Genomic DNA, 14,076 nt, shown 5'->3' with positions numbered 1-14,076 from the left:
TATATGTATATATATATCTACATATATATACATATATATCTACATATAGATATATATATATCTATATATATATACATATATATATATATCTACATACATATATATACATATATATATATATATCTACATACATATATATACATATATATATATATCTACATACATATATATACATATATATATATATATATATATATATATCTACATATATATATACATATATCTATATATATCTACATATATATATATATATATATATACATATATCTATATATATCTATATATATATATATCTATATATATCTACATATATATATGTATATATATATCTACATATATATCTACATATATGTATATATGTAGGTATATATTTATCTACATATATGTATATATGTAGGTATATATTTATCTACATATATACATATATGTAGATATATATGTAGATCTATGTATATATATATACATATATATATATATTTATATATCTACATTATATATATATAGATCTACATTATATATGTAGATATATACATATATATATCTACATATATATATATATGTATATATATTTACATATATATACATATATATACATACATACATACATACATATATATATATATGTATAAATGTAGATATATATGTAGATATAAATAAAAATATAAAAAAAAATATATATATATATATATATATATATATGTAGATATATATATATATATATGTAGATATATATATATATATGTAGATATATATATATATATGTATATATATATGTATATATATATATATATATAAATATATATATATGTAAATATATATATATATATATATATATATATATATACATATATATATATATATATATTTACATATATATCTACATATCTACATATCTACATATCTACATATATATATATGTAGAGATATATGTATATATATATATATGTATATATGTAGATATATATATATCTACAAACACACACACACACACACACATATCTACATGTAATGCCCCGCCAAGGAATTCAAAGAATTACATTAAGTTTGCCTAACAATTTATTTTTTTAAAAACATGAAAGTAAAACCATTCATAACATTCGCGAAAGCAATAACATCATTCAATTGAAAGTAAACATAACATAACATAACAGATTAAATTCTTTAAGGATCCCTTAATGTTGAATCACATCTAAATTAACTATCCATCTAACATCACATCCTTGTGAAATGACAAGGATACATCCAACATTCTTAAACCATATGCAAGTGTCCCTTTAATAATTACATTTTAGATTGCTCAATCATCCTCTATACATGTACAAGGTATGAAAAGGCTTAAAAGAATATACATATGTGAAATTAAGTACGTCATCATACTAACTCTAATTCATGATGCAATAACATAAATGAAACCACAAACCATACATGATACATCATCACAAAAGATATAAACATCCATCATAAAAGATAATCATATATCACAAACATAATAAACTAAGTGTACGGTTCCTCCCAATTGTAAATAGCATCATTAGACCATCGTGGATCCTAGCCATTCCTCTGTGCGTGACATTCCAAAGCACCGAAGAGATGATCGGTATTATCATAGTAGGAATGTCACTCCTAAAACATTCTACTAACATGCAAAGTAAAGCATAAGATAACATCATCTAACATATGCAAATCATCAATGTAAGAAACATACCAGTAAATACATCCATCATAAGGTATATCATTTGTCATAATGATCCAAGAACAGAATGAAGATAAATACCAACCAAGAATACTCCAGCCATGGTGTCTCAGATGGATCTCAAATGATAAGAGTGGAAAAACACTATCACTCGACTGCGTGGAATCTAAGTGGTCCACTCCCACTGTGCCGAGGAGATAATCTCAAGTCCCAAACAAGCTATCGAAATCACATAGCATATAAATACTCTCTAAGTCTAGGAATCCTAAAATTATTCTAACTCAAAGGTTCCATCACACAAAATTGACATCTAATTCCCAGAGGCACACAATAACACGTAGGAAACCTACTATGCAAGTGAGAAAGTGTCATCGCATTTATCACGTACAAGTTACTCTGGAAGTTAGCTAAACTCCATGGGTCCATACTGATCTCATGCGACCACTAGTATCCTTTCATACTAACAAGGCATACTATGGAATGCAAGGTCACAACCATGCATTCTCTCTACTCCCATCCTAGTCTGTACAAGCACTCGAGGCATGGGCGAGAACATCAAAACAATTATCTTTTTAGGTTCATTTAATCCCCATTTAGTGTGTAAATGTTATCACTTATTAACCAAACTTACAATGAGTTACCCTGGCAGCCACTTAGGGCCTCGACCCCCATTGCAAGTCACTTCTCGACACTACAAGTAGATAACCTACCCTAAGCTCATGGAATCATAAAATCACCCCAGTCCTATACAAGTGACTAGAAAGAAAATCCAAAAGATAATCCATAAAAAGAATCATCAAATATCCATGATAAAAACATCAAATATCCACAATAAGAATCATCAAATCTCCATGAGCATCTGAAAAGCATCCATAGAAAATCATGATCAAAACAGTTCTCTATTGGCAACTTAAAGCATCACTTATAATCATAAGTATCCATTGGTTCTCAATAACCAAAATATATCTCAATATAAATCACCATATCCATTAGTTCTTCAACAAGCAACCAAGAATATCTAAAAATCATATTGATCGAACACTCCAAAATGGTTGAGTCAAAACATGTCACAACATGACATCATCAAGAAATAAATCAACATTTCAGTCCCATCATGGCGATTGGAAAGTAATTCAAGGATAACTGATCGATGACTCAAAAATGATTAGCTCAAGTGTCTCATACACATACATCTCAGCTTCACACATGAAGACTGATGAACAATAACAATTAGTAAATACAAATATTTCATAGAGCATACGATCACATAACTATGGTTGGGTTTATAAAGATCGAGACCAAATAAAATTAACATGCCATCACATCTCATAACCCCCGAGCCTCTGACAACAACCTAAGACTGGTCAACACTAGTCAACCCAAAATCCAAAACAAGAAGCATAGAGAATACACAATGCAAACACATTTTTTGGTTTACTAAAATCACATAGTTGAATTAAGTGTAGAGGTTTCTAGTTTCTGTTTGCAAGTATACTTCAAGTGTAAAGAATTTACCATTTGACCTACACGTCAACCCATTTGTTCCCTGATAGCATTATTCTTTCCATTATAATATTCTAAAAATAACTCAAGGGTAAATACCTACTCATTAAACTAATCATCATTGACCTTTAGTTAAATTTTTCTCTTTATTTAACTATGATCCATATTCTAATTGATTAACTCTTCAACTTTTCAAAGATCATTATTCGTTATACTATAAGAACCAATTACTAGTCTTCAAATAAGAAGAATATAACTTTATTAAAATGATCAATTAAATCAATCTTTTAACATAGGTACACAATCCATGACCTTTTTAACATTCTAATAGTTCTCAATTAAACATTACTAAGTCTCATCATTAAAATATCTAAGGTCATTATTCAATTCATGAGAGTACAACTTGTCAACTTCGATATACATACTTCACAACTTTGCTAGAGGAATCAATATTAGCCTATCAATTAAAACTTTATTACATAACTTAATTATTAATTAAATCTAATTAACTCTAATTAATTTAATTAATAATTACATATCCATGGCAATGTTCCAATTAATATCAGTTGACTAATAACTAACTATAATTTTGTAAGTTAAAAGTCAACTATAATCTAGTACACAAATATTCATATTCATAGTTCAATAATAATAACTTGTTAATATTTAATAACAAGCTATATTGAGAATCTTATTAATAAATCTATAATGACCACATTCGTCATTATTTCAATGAATACTAATATTCCCTTGATAAAATAATTAAAAATCTATTATCAATTAAATCTAATTAATTCTATGATTAAATTAACTAGTAGCTATGTCAATAACTACATGATTATCGGTTGATAATAGTTTCATTCATTAAGAGTCAACTATGTATCATTTCATCAATGTTCAAATTATTACTTTACTAATAAAAAATTATAATAAATCCCCAATATTAATATCTCAACTAAATATCTCCTATGTTGGTTGATAAATAGATTAATTATACTTCTTCTACTATTAACTAATCTTAATTAAATTAGATTAGTTAATAAATCATATAAAACTAATGCATAAAAATAAGATTCTACTAAGGGAAGGTTGCAATAATATCTTTAATTCATTCCATGCTTTGATATATTATTTTTGTGAAGTTTAAGCATAAAGAACTCTTGGTTATGGGAAATGGAGAAATATTTGTCCCTGAATAAAACAATCCCAGTACGAGGGCCATATCTCCCTAATGAACAGTTGGATCAGGCTAAAATTGAAATATGTTGGAGAGGGCCAAGTTGCGCCAATTCTAACTGGAGTGATTGAATAAATTTGATTACGATAAAAAGTTATGGATGACTAAGTTTGGGTCTATCCAAGGGGCAGAGACAGGGCAATTTGTGATGAATTAAGAATTTCTCCTAAAAGGTAATTGTTCTCTAAATTTACCCATTCATCCATCTAATAGGTTTGTCCGTACGCATCTGAAAATATAATTTGATAGAAAGATTACATCTAACCATTCAAATTTTTAACTTAGAATTTCTATTTTAATTTCAAATCTTGTCTATCTGATTTCACAACATAAATTCGAACCCAAACTCGATTCAGATCTAATTTCTTTCTTAAATTGAAGCTAGGGTTTTCTAATGAGTTCTCTATTAATTTCTTTTGCAACCAACTAAAATATCTAGATTCCAATTTCAAATTATAGATTCAATTATAGAGAAGATTCAAACACTTATAACATACACAATGAAGACAAGAAGAGAAATAGTGCAAAGAGAATATGCAAATATCACGAGTGCACCTAGACACTGATGCCAATCTGCCATGCCTCAGAAGTCCATAAAAAATCTGCTTCTTCTCCATCATTCACAATTCCTCCAAGATCCAAGCCAACTGAATCCTCTTATGTGCTTCTCAAATGCATGTAAGCTTTGAAACTTCCATTTAAGCTTGAAGCTTGTAGCTTGTCCAAACACACTAGGAGAGCCTCTATTTAAAGGCCTCTAAGATGCATCTAGAGTGTCTCTAGAAACAACTAGAAGATAAGCATGACAACTAAGCATGAGTCTACTCCAACCTTCTAGATTAGTCATAAGGTTGTAGACACCATGTGCTCAAAATAATATGCTAACTCCTAAGTGTAGACAACTAATGCATTCTTAGACTGCAAACTTCTGTGTTGTCTACATGACAACTCCCGAGAATTTGCCAACTCCTATGTAAGAAAATATTAAAATAATGCACATTAATTAATATAATATTTACTTTACTCTTTTCAATTTAATTTATTTATTTATTAAATCTCATGCACTAACTTTAATAATTCCACTTATTTAAAAGTAAATATATTTATAGTTTAACCACATAAGATCTAGAATCTTTAAATAATTTTAATATATTTTCCACTTTTAAATTCATTTCCAAAACTTAATTACTAAAATATTTATTAGCTTTAATAATAATATTATTTAATCATTTATTTAAAAATGAACTCCAAATATATTATTATTAAAATAAATATTGTCACATTCCAAATTTAAAATTATAACTTTTATCTTCAAATTTAACTATTTTATTTAATTAATTACCCAATTAATAAAATAAAATAAATATCAAATTATCATATTAATTTTTCATTAAATTAAACCATTAATTAAATCTTTTAATTAGGCTTAATTAATAGAAAATATATCAAAGACTCACAAAGATAAAATACGAAAATTCATCATAGCCAAAATACATACAAAATCAAACCAAAGGTTAATATCACGAATTACGTCATCTAATGCATTCGGAGGGTACTCAACTCAGATACTTGTCCTAGTTTCCAATTAGGACAAATGGCTTAAAGGGTTGGGATTTGGACTTGAAAATTTATCTCCCCTCTCTTATCATTGAGATAATGTGATAGGGTACGCTCATCCTGGCAATTCAGAGAAGTCAATACCCGGTACCTGCAACCTGCATAAAAATCACGCATGTACAAGCACAATATATACTAAGCTAAATAGACAATGGCAGGAAGTGGTGCATCGTGTAGATATCGACTAGCAGGTGACTACGACTCCCTTCCTTAACCACATCAGACACGCCATATATAGGAACAAACACACACACCATACACATGCAAGTATGAGGTAAGTATCCATAAGAAAACACATATGATAATAAATCATCTTACTAATCATCATTAATAACTGCAAACACTAAAAATAGTCATCATGCATATATGAAATGTAAAGTACCAAGTAATCTCATCACATATCAACTGAATCCATAGCACAATATCTGACAGTCTCAAAACAATGTTGCTAACCATCAACATAAAACTAGCCTTAAAAAAATTTGACAATGATAACAAAAATGCAAACTAGAGGCAGGCACTACACTATATGTATATGTATATGTAGATATATATATGTATCTACACACAGACATATATATATATATATATATATATAGAGAGAGAGAGAGAGAGAGAGAGAAAGAGAGAGATATATATGTAGATATATATATATGTCTATATCTATATATATATATATATATATATATATCTATATCTATATATATATATATACATATATCTCTACATATATATATCTACATATAGATATATATATATATATATATATATATATATATATATATATATATATATATATATATATATATATATATATATATATATATATATATATATATCTACATATAGATATATATATATATATATATATATATATATCTACATATATCTCTACATATATATATATATATATGTATATATATGTATATCTACATATATATATATGTATATATATATGTATATCTATATATAATATATATACATCTATATATATACATATATATACATATATACATATGTATATATATATATGTATATGTATTATATATATATGTATATATATTATATATATGTATATATATATACATATACATATACATATATATGTATATATGTATATATAAGTATATATATACACATATATAAGTATATATATACACATATATATATGTATATATACATATATATATGTATACATATATACATGTATAAATGTATATATATATATGTATATATACACATATATATGCATACATATATACATGTATAAATGTATATATATATGTATATATATATGTATATACATATATATATATATACATATACATATACATATACATATACATATACATATACATATACATATACATATATATATATATATATATATATATATATATATATAAGGTTAAGCACCACACATATATGGATTATAATAGAATATTTCATCAAAAAATGATCGCTGAAAGACTAGACTCATGTATTGTATTTATAACTAAATTTGTAATAAATGTACAAAGTATTCTAGGGTAAAGTTTGGTAGTGTATTAATTATTTTAGTTGGTATAGGTAGTTGGAGGTGACAGTACATGTAAAACATTTATGAAATTTCTTAGACTTTCTTTGGTCTATATTGTGCCCTCTCTAGTCTATGTCAACAATATTGTTGAATTATTTTATTTATTCTAACATCTCCCATAAAGTGATTACAATTACTATGTTAAATATCTTTACTAACTATCTAAATATCCATCCATAATCTAGGTATAATGGGTCCTGAACCAAAGCCTTTTTAGGTACCCACTTACAATCATTTATTTCCTAAAGTCAATGGTTGGAATTCACTATAACCTCCTTGAATGAGAACCATGAGATAATCATGTGACTTCTCATAGGCCCAAAAGATGTGTAAGATGTAATAACTTAGTTTCACATAAAGATTTAGTAAAGAGATTAGTGATCTGGTCATCTATTTTACAATTGTCATGCCCAAAACTACGAGGGAAAAAATACAAACAAATCTTTTTTTTTTTAATAATAATTAATAATCAAACATGCTCTAAGTTGAAAGGATCGATTACAGTTTAAGAAAAGTTTCTCTACAACATTCTTGGTTTAAAAACTTTTGTGGATGATATAAAGGTTTACTGATTTGCTATTACAATGCTTAAACACTCATGCGAAAATTATTTTAATAACAATCTAAAGAAGATTGGATTTAAATTATTCGAATAACTTAAGCTATTAGGACACTAATAAAACAAATTTTCAAAGATACAATTAATACCAACATTTCTTAAATCTCTAACTTAACTTAGTTTTCAACAAAAATTTAATCGAATATAACTTAGATCTAAACTAATTCAATATTAATTTCATCTTTAACTAAGTTATTTTAAACTAACTAACTAAACCTATAGTTGATCTAATCATTCATAAAAGAACGTCTAATCTATTAAATAGAACTTAACTTTTCAATTTCAATAAAATTTAAAGACTATTAATTAAAACATGAAATTTAAACTAGCATTACTAAAGCAATATATATATATATATATATATATATATATATATATATATATAATTTAAACAATATACTTTAATCAAATTACACTTTAAACTAAATTAAAAAAAAACTAAAAAAACTAAAAACAAATAATAAAACCACTTAACAATTCTAAGTCTAAACTTAAGTTTAAAAAAAAAAGAAACTAACTAATAAACTAAGAATTACCCAAACAAAATAAATTAAATACTAACCTAACATATTAAACATACTAAATTAACATAACACTAATCAAATTTCTAAAACATATTACCAAATCTAATCTTAACCTACTAACAACTAAACAACTACCTATTAACATGGACTCCACTAACCCCTAACTCCAACTAACCCCAAACCTAACCACTACCCTTTATCTTAACCCACCCCTACATCCCTACACCCCCTACTGCCTAGGCCTGCGCTTTCCCAAGCGCAGAGAGGGCGCGCTGCCCCATACTGACCTTGCGTCAGTCTTGCCGCCCCTCTCCCTTAAAACCCCAAAAATGGTGCTCAACCAAAGCAAAAAGGGGTATAATTTTTCAAAGTTTTGACTCTAAAACAAACTCCATCCAAAAGTAAAGGCCTGCGTCCCAAGATGGATGTGACCAATGACGTCACCCATCATCATGGTAAAAGACTTGCAATTCATTTTTTTTTATAAAACCCTTTAAAGATATGCATTTCTAAGACTGACGCCCAAGGAGAGAAAGTAAGACATTAAATGAAAAGTTTTATAGGTAACAATAAGATAGTTATTATATTAGTTTAAAATTATATTTACACCTTTTCTAAATATCATTATTATTCTAATTTAATTGTACAAGCTTTAACATATGTTTTAAAAGAGGATATTTACAAGAATATTCTCTGTTCCAAAACTTTTAAATCTTAAGCCCATACAAAAGGCAGAGAGTTTTCTTACTCTCTTGGGCCATTTTTTTTGAAAAAAATTCTAAGTGTAGGATTACAAACAATGCATGAATATTTTTTTTTTGTCTAGAAAATTGGAATAGAATTAAAACATTGATTTATCCATTTACTCAATAATGCAAGTTTGATTTATATTCAATAATCATAAAGCCATTTTTACATAAATGAACATAAAATTTCCATTTCCAACATATATGACACAACTTGATATAATGCCAAACTGAACATCATCAATTCCATCCAAATTTTAAAATTCACCCATCTAAAATTAAATTTCACAATTACATCACATGACAAACAATTATACCCAACACCAATTTTATTGGCCAACCTGATTCAAAGGCTTAGCCGAGAAAGAATCAAGAAGAAAACCCGGCTTTGTTGCCTATTTACAATAAGGTTTTAAAAAAATACAATTTCATAGAATATCAATCCCAATTACAACAATTTTATCCAATTTTCTTCATGATCATAATCAAGGAGTTTGTAATATTTTCTGAATCTCATTTCAAGAACCGTGGAGGAAACCAATAACTGATTGGGTGACAACCAAACAGGACCAAAAGAACATCAAGCATGCATAATCATACATGGTTTACACAATAAGATTCACAATGAATCAAGACTAGGGAAAGGTGGATTCTTCCAACTGGAGAAGTCAAGCACAACACCAATTCAGATGCCCAATCGGGGCCAATAACCAAGAACTTTCGTTCTTCCATTTAAACTTGCCATACTCATACCAGGTTTGTGCTGACGGGTAGGGGCCCATAACACCCTACCCTTTATCCCTCTTCTCATCATGAGAAGAGACTCTACACAGGTTGGAGTCCAACTAAATAGACCTCTCCCAAAATTGGTCACTTCTGCCCTCTCCTAGGTTGAGTAATACCAAAACACCCATGCAAGGAAACTCAAAATTTCAAACATAAACAAGAAAGGAAAACAACCAAAATAACATGGTTTACAAAGCTTTCCAACATACCCACAACCATACAATAGTGAAACAACAACAAAGTAACAAGAACATGAAACAAAACATAAAAACTGAATAAGGGAGATGGGAGTTTCCTACCTTCACAAAGAAGTAATGGCAATGAACCAGTTTGAGTAGACTATCCTTCCTTCCTTCAGGCTTCAAGAAAATCTTCTCTAAATGTAGAGATTGGGTAACCCCACAACTAGTCCAAGGAAGGCCTCTAAATAAGCCTCCAACTCAACCACCCATAAGGAGCAATAACTATTTCCACCCACTAACCAATCTAGAAACTCCTAACTCAACCTACACCATGGTTAAACCCCAAGTGGAGATGAGGTGAGGTGACTCAAGATAACCATGGTCAATTTTCGCACAAAGGCAAAAAGGGACTTTTTGAGTGACCTCAAAAGTCAAAAAAAGGGGCTTAGGGGTTGGAAAAGACCCCTAACCCATACCCATACCCTATGGTTAGAATAATAACATGTTTTAAAGCCTTAGGAAAGAGGTTTAGAGTCAAATAAAATCTAGGAATAAAATAGGTCCATCTAACTACTCTATCTTGAAATTTAAGCACTAATCCAAATTAGGGATGACTAACCCTAATTAAGAACCTAATAGAAAAATTGACACTAACTTAAACCAACCTGGTCCAAAGGTTAAACACTTAACCTTACACAGCACATCGAAGAACATAAACATTTTACGAGTGTCAAGCGACACTGAAAGAACATAATTACGAACATTAACATTCACTGAACAAGGAATATGCATACATACACCACACAACACAAATACATGATTTACGAACAACAAGGTTTCCAAAATTTAGCACATGGAGATCAGTTTTGTTCCTCCGTAGGGTTTCTCGGCTAAATATCTGCACACTCATTGCACACATCAGTAGTCTCATAAAATCACATGTACATAAATGTATACGTATTCAGAATTCACATAAATTAAAACATTCATCAGTAAGGGTTCCGTCATCCTACATAATTCTTAACCGTTTAAAATATCTTAAATCAAAATCTCAATCCTACATTTACTGATTTCATCAACATATATATACATGAACATTAAATGACAATCATCAAATATATCTGAAAATAACATCACACAACATGAAATAATAAAATATGTTCTAAGCATCAGATAATGTCTCGACATCTCGAGTCGTGTATAAAAAAATAAGGGTAATGTATCACTATGCTAAGATGGGTCGGGGGTGAGGCCTCACAACAATATTATAGATGAATCACCTATCTTTGGATTAGGTGCGAGATACAATAATAATAAACCTTGATATGTTTGGTGCATACATGAAACACCGAATTCTTAGACAAGGAGATGGTACTTTGGTTGTCACAATGAAGTAAAGAAGGCCCTGTATGATGTTTCTTGAGGACTGATAAAATAGCATGTAGCCAAGTGATTTCTTTCACCACTTCATTTGCCGCAGTGTATTCAACCTTTGTAGTAGATAGAGCAATGGTAGATTTCTTTTTACTACATCCTTCCCAATCAAAATTTGAATAACCAATAAGAGAAATATCTCCATGAGATGGATAATAGATGCCCATTTTTAAGTTCCTTTCACATATTTTAATATTCTTTTAGGTTTTATCCAATGTGAGACCTTACAGAACTTAAAAATATAGAAAATGCACTAACTACAAAAGAAATATCTAGTTGTGAATATGCCAAATATACAAGACTACCACCAATTTCCCATATAAAGTAGGATCAACATATTCACCTTCCATGTCCTTACTCAATTTTAATCCTAGAGCAACTGAAGTAGACACACTCTTCTATTATAAATTTTTTCAATAGAACATACGTTGATTGAGAGAGATTAATACCATCATCCTTCTGCCATAATTTTATACCAAGGAAATAGTGTAGAAAACCAAAATTTGTCATCTCAAATGTATCCTACAAGTTTAACTTAATATTACTGATTTGATGGATAATAGATGCCCATTATTGCTATCCAATGTGAGACCTTAGGAGAACTTAAAATCTTGAAATTAGACTAACTACAAAAGAAATATTTGGTTGAGTGTCTGTCAAATATACAAGATTACCCACCAATTTCCTATATAAAGTAGGATCAACAATTTTACCTTCAATGTCCTTACTCAATTTTAATCCTAGAGCAACTAGAGTAGACACACTCTTACAATCTTCCATTCTAAACATTTTCAACAAGTCTAGAACATACTCTGTTTTAGAGAGATTAATACCATCATCCTTCTGCCATACTTGTATGCCAAGGAAATAGTGTAGAAAACCAAGATTCATCATCTCAAATGTATCCGACAAGTTTAACTTAATATTATTGATTTGATCTATGCTATGCCTTGTAATGATGAGATCATCAACATAAAGCACAATAATCTTGATACCACCACCATCAAACTCCTTCACATACAAAATTGGACCACGAGGACTATCATGGAAGCCTTGAGTTTGGAAATATTCATCAATTTTAGCATACCAAGCCCTTGCTCTTGTTTTAAACCATGTAGCCAAATGTTCTTGTCCTAGAATTTCAAATCCTTGTAGCTGAGTAATATAAACCTCTTCATCAATTTCATCATTCAAAAATGCATATTTAACATCCATTTGGTGAATAGACCACTTGAAATGGGCTGCCAATGCGATAATAGTCTTAACAATACTAATCTTTTCTACTGGAGCAAAAGTTTCTATGTAGTCAATTCACTCTTTTTGTTAATATCCTTTGGTTGCTTGTCCTCCCTTTTATTTTTCAATGCTCCCATCTGACTGAAACTTAATCTTATAAACCCACTTATTGTTAATCACATTTTACCTTTTGGAAACTCTACTAATTCCCATGTTCTATTCTCTATCAAGGAATTGTACTCATTTTTCATAGCTTGTTCTTATTCATGTTTTCCTTTAGCCTCTTCATATGTTTTAGGATTATTGGTCTTCATTATGGTGGTCATTAAAGCCTAGTTATTTGATGAGTCCTTTGATAAATATCTTGAATAATTTTGGTCTTTGGAGGAGGACTAGATTCTTCAATTATACCATAGGTTTCCTTATAACTTTCACCAATTTAAAAATCACTATTATCTATGGCCACTTATGAAATTTGAGAGGATTTTGGGACATCATCAAACCCATCATTGCAGTTGACATCCCTACTTGAAAAAATATCTTCCACACTTGGATCATACAACCTATATCCTTTCCTTTGGTCATCATACAACACAAAGATACACTTAATAGTTTTCTTACCAAATTTATATTCACTAATTTCATTCGGTACATGAGCATATGCTTCACATCTAAACACTCTAAAATACTTAACATTTGGTTTTCTCCTGCACTCCAAGCTTCTTTAGGAGTAATGTTTTGGAAAACGCTTGTGGGGGATCTATTCAAAACATGAGATATAGTATTAATAGCTTTAGCTCATAGAAACAAAGGAAGATTTTTTTGATTGCATCATACATCGTACCATTTAAATACCAAAGTCCTATTCTTCATTTTAGAAATGCCATTATTTTGAGGAGTATATCTGCTAAGGAGCCTCA

The sequence above is a fragment of the Cupressus sempervirens genome, chromosome 8 (assembly GCF_028749045.1).
Source record: "Cupressus sempervirens isolate cs-2001-9-10 chromosome 8, ASM2874904v1, whole genome shotgun sequence".
NCBI classification, from domain to species: Eukaryota; Viridiplantae; Streptophyta; class Pinopsida; order Cupressales; family Cupressaceae; genus Cupressus; species Cupressus sempervirens.
Note: the sequence above shows the minus strand (reverse complement) of the source record.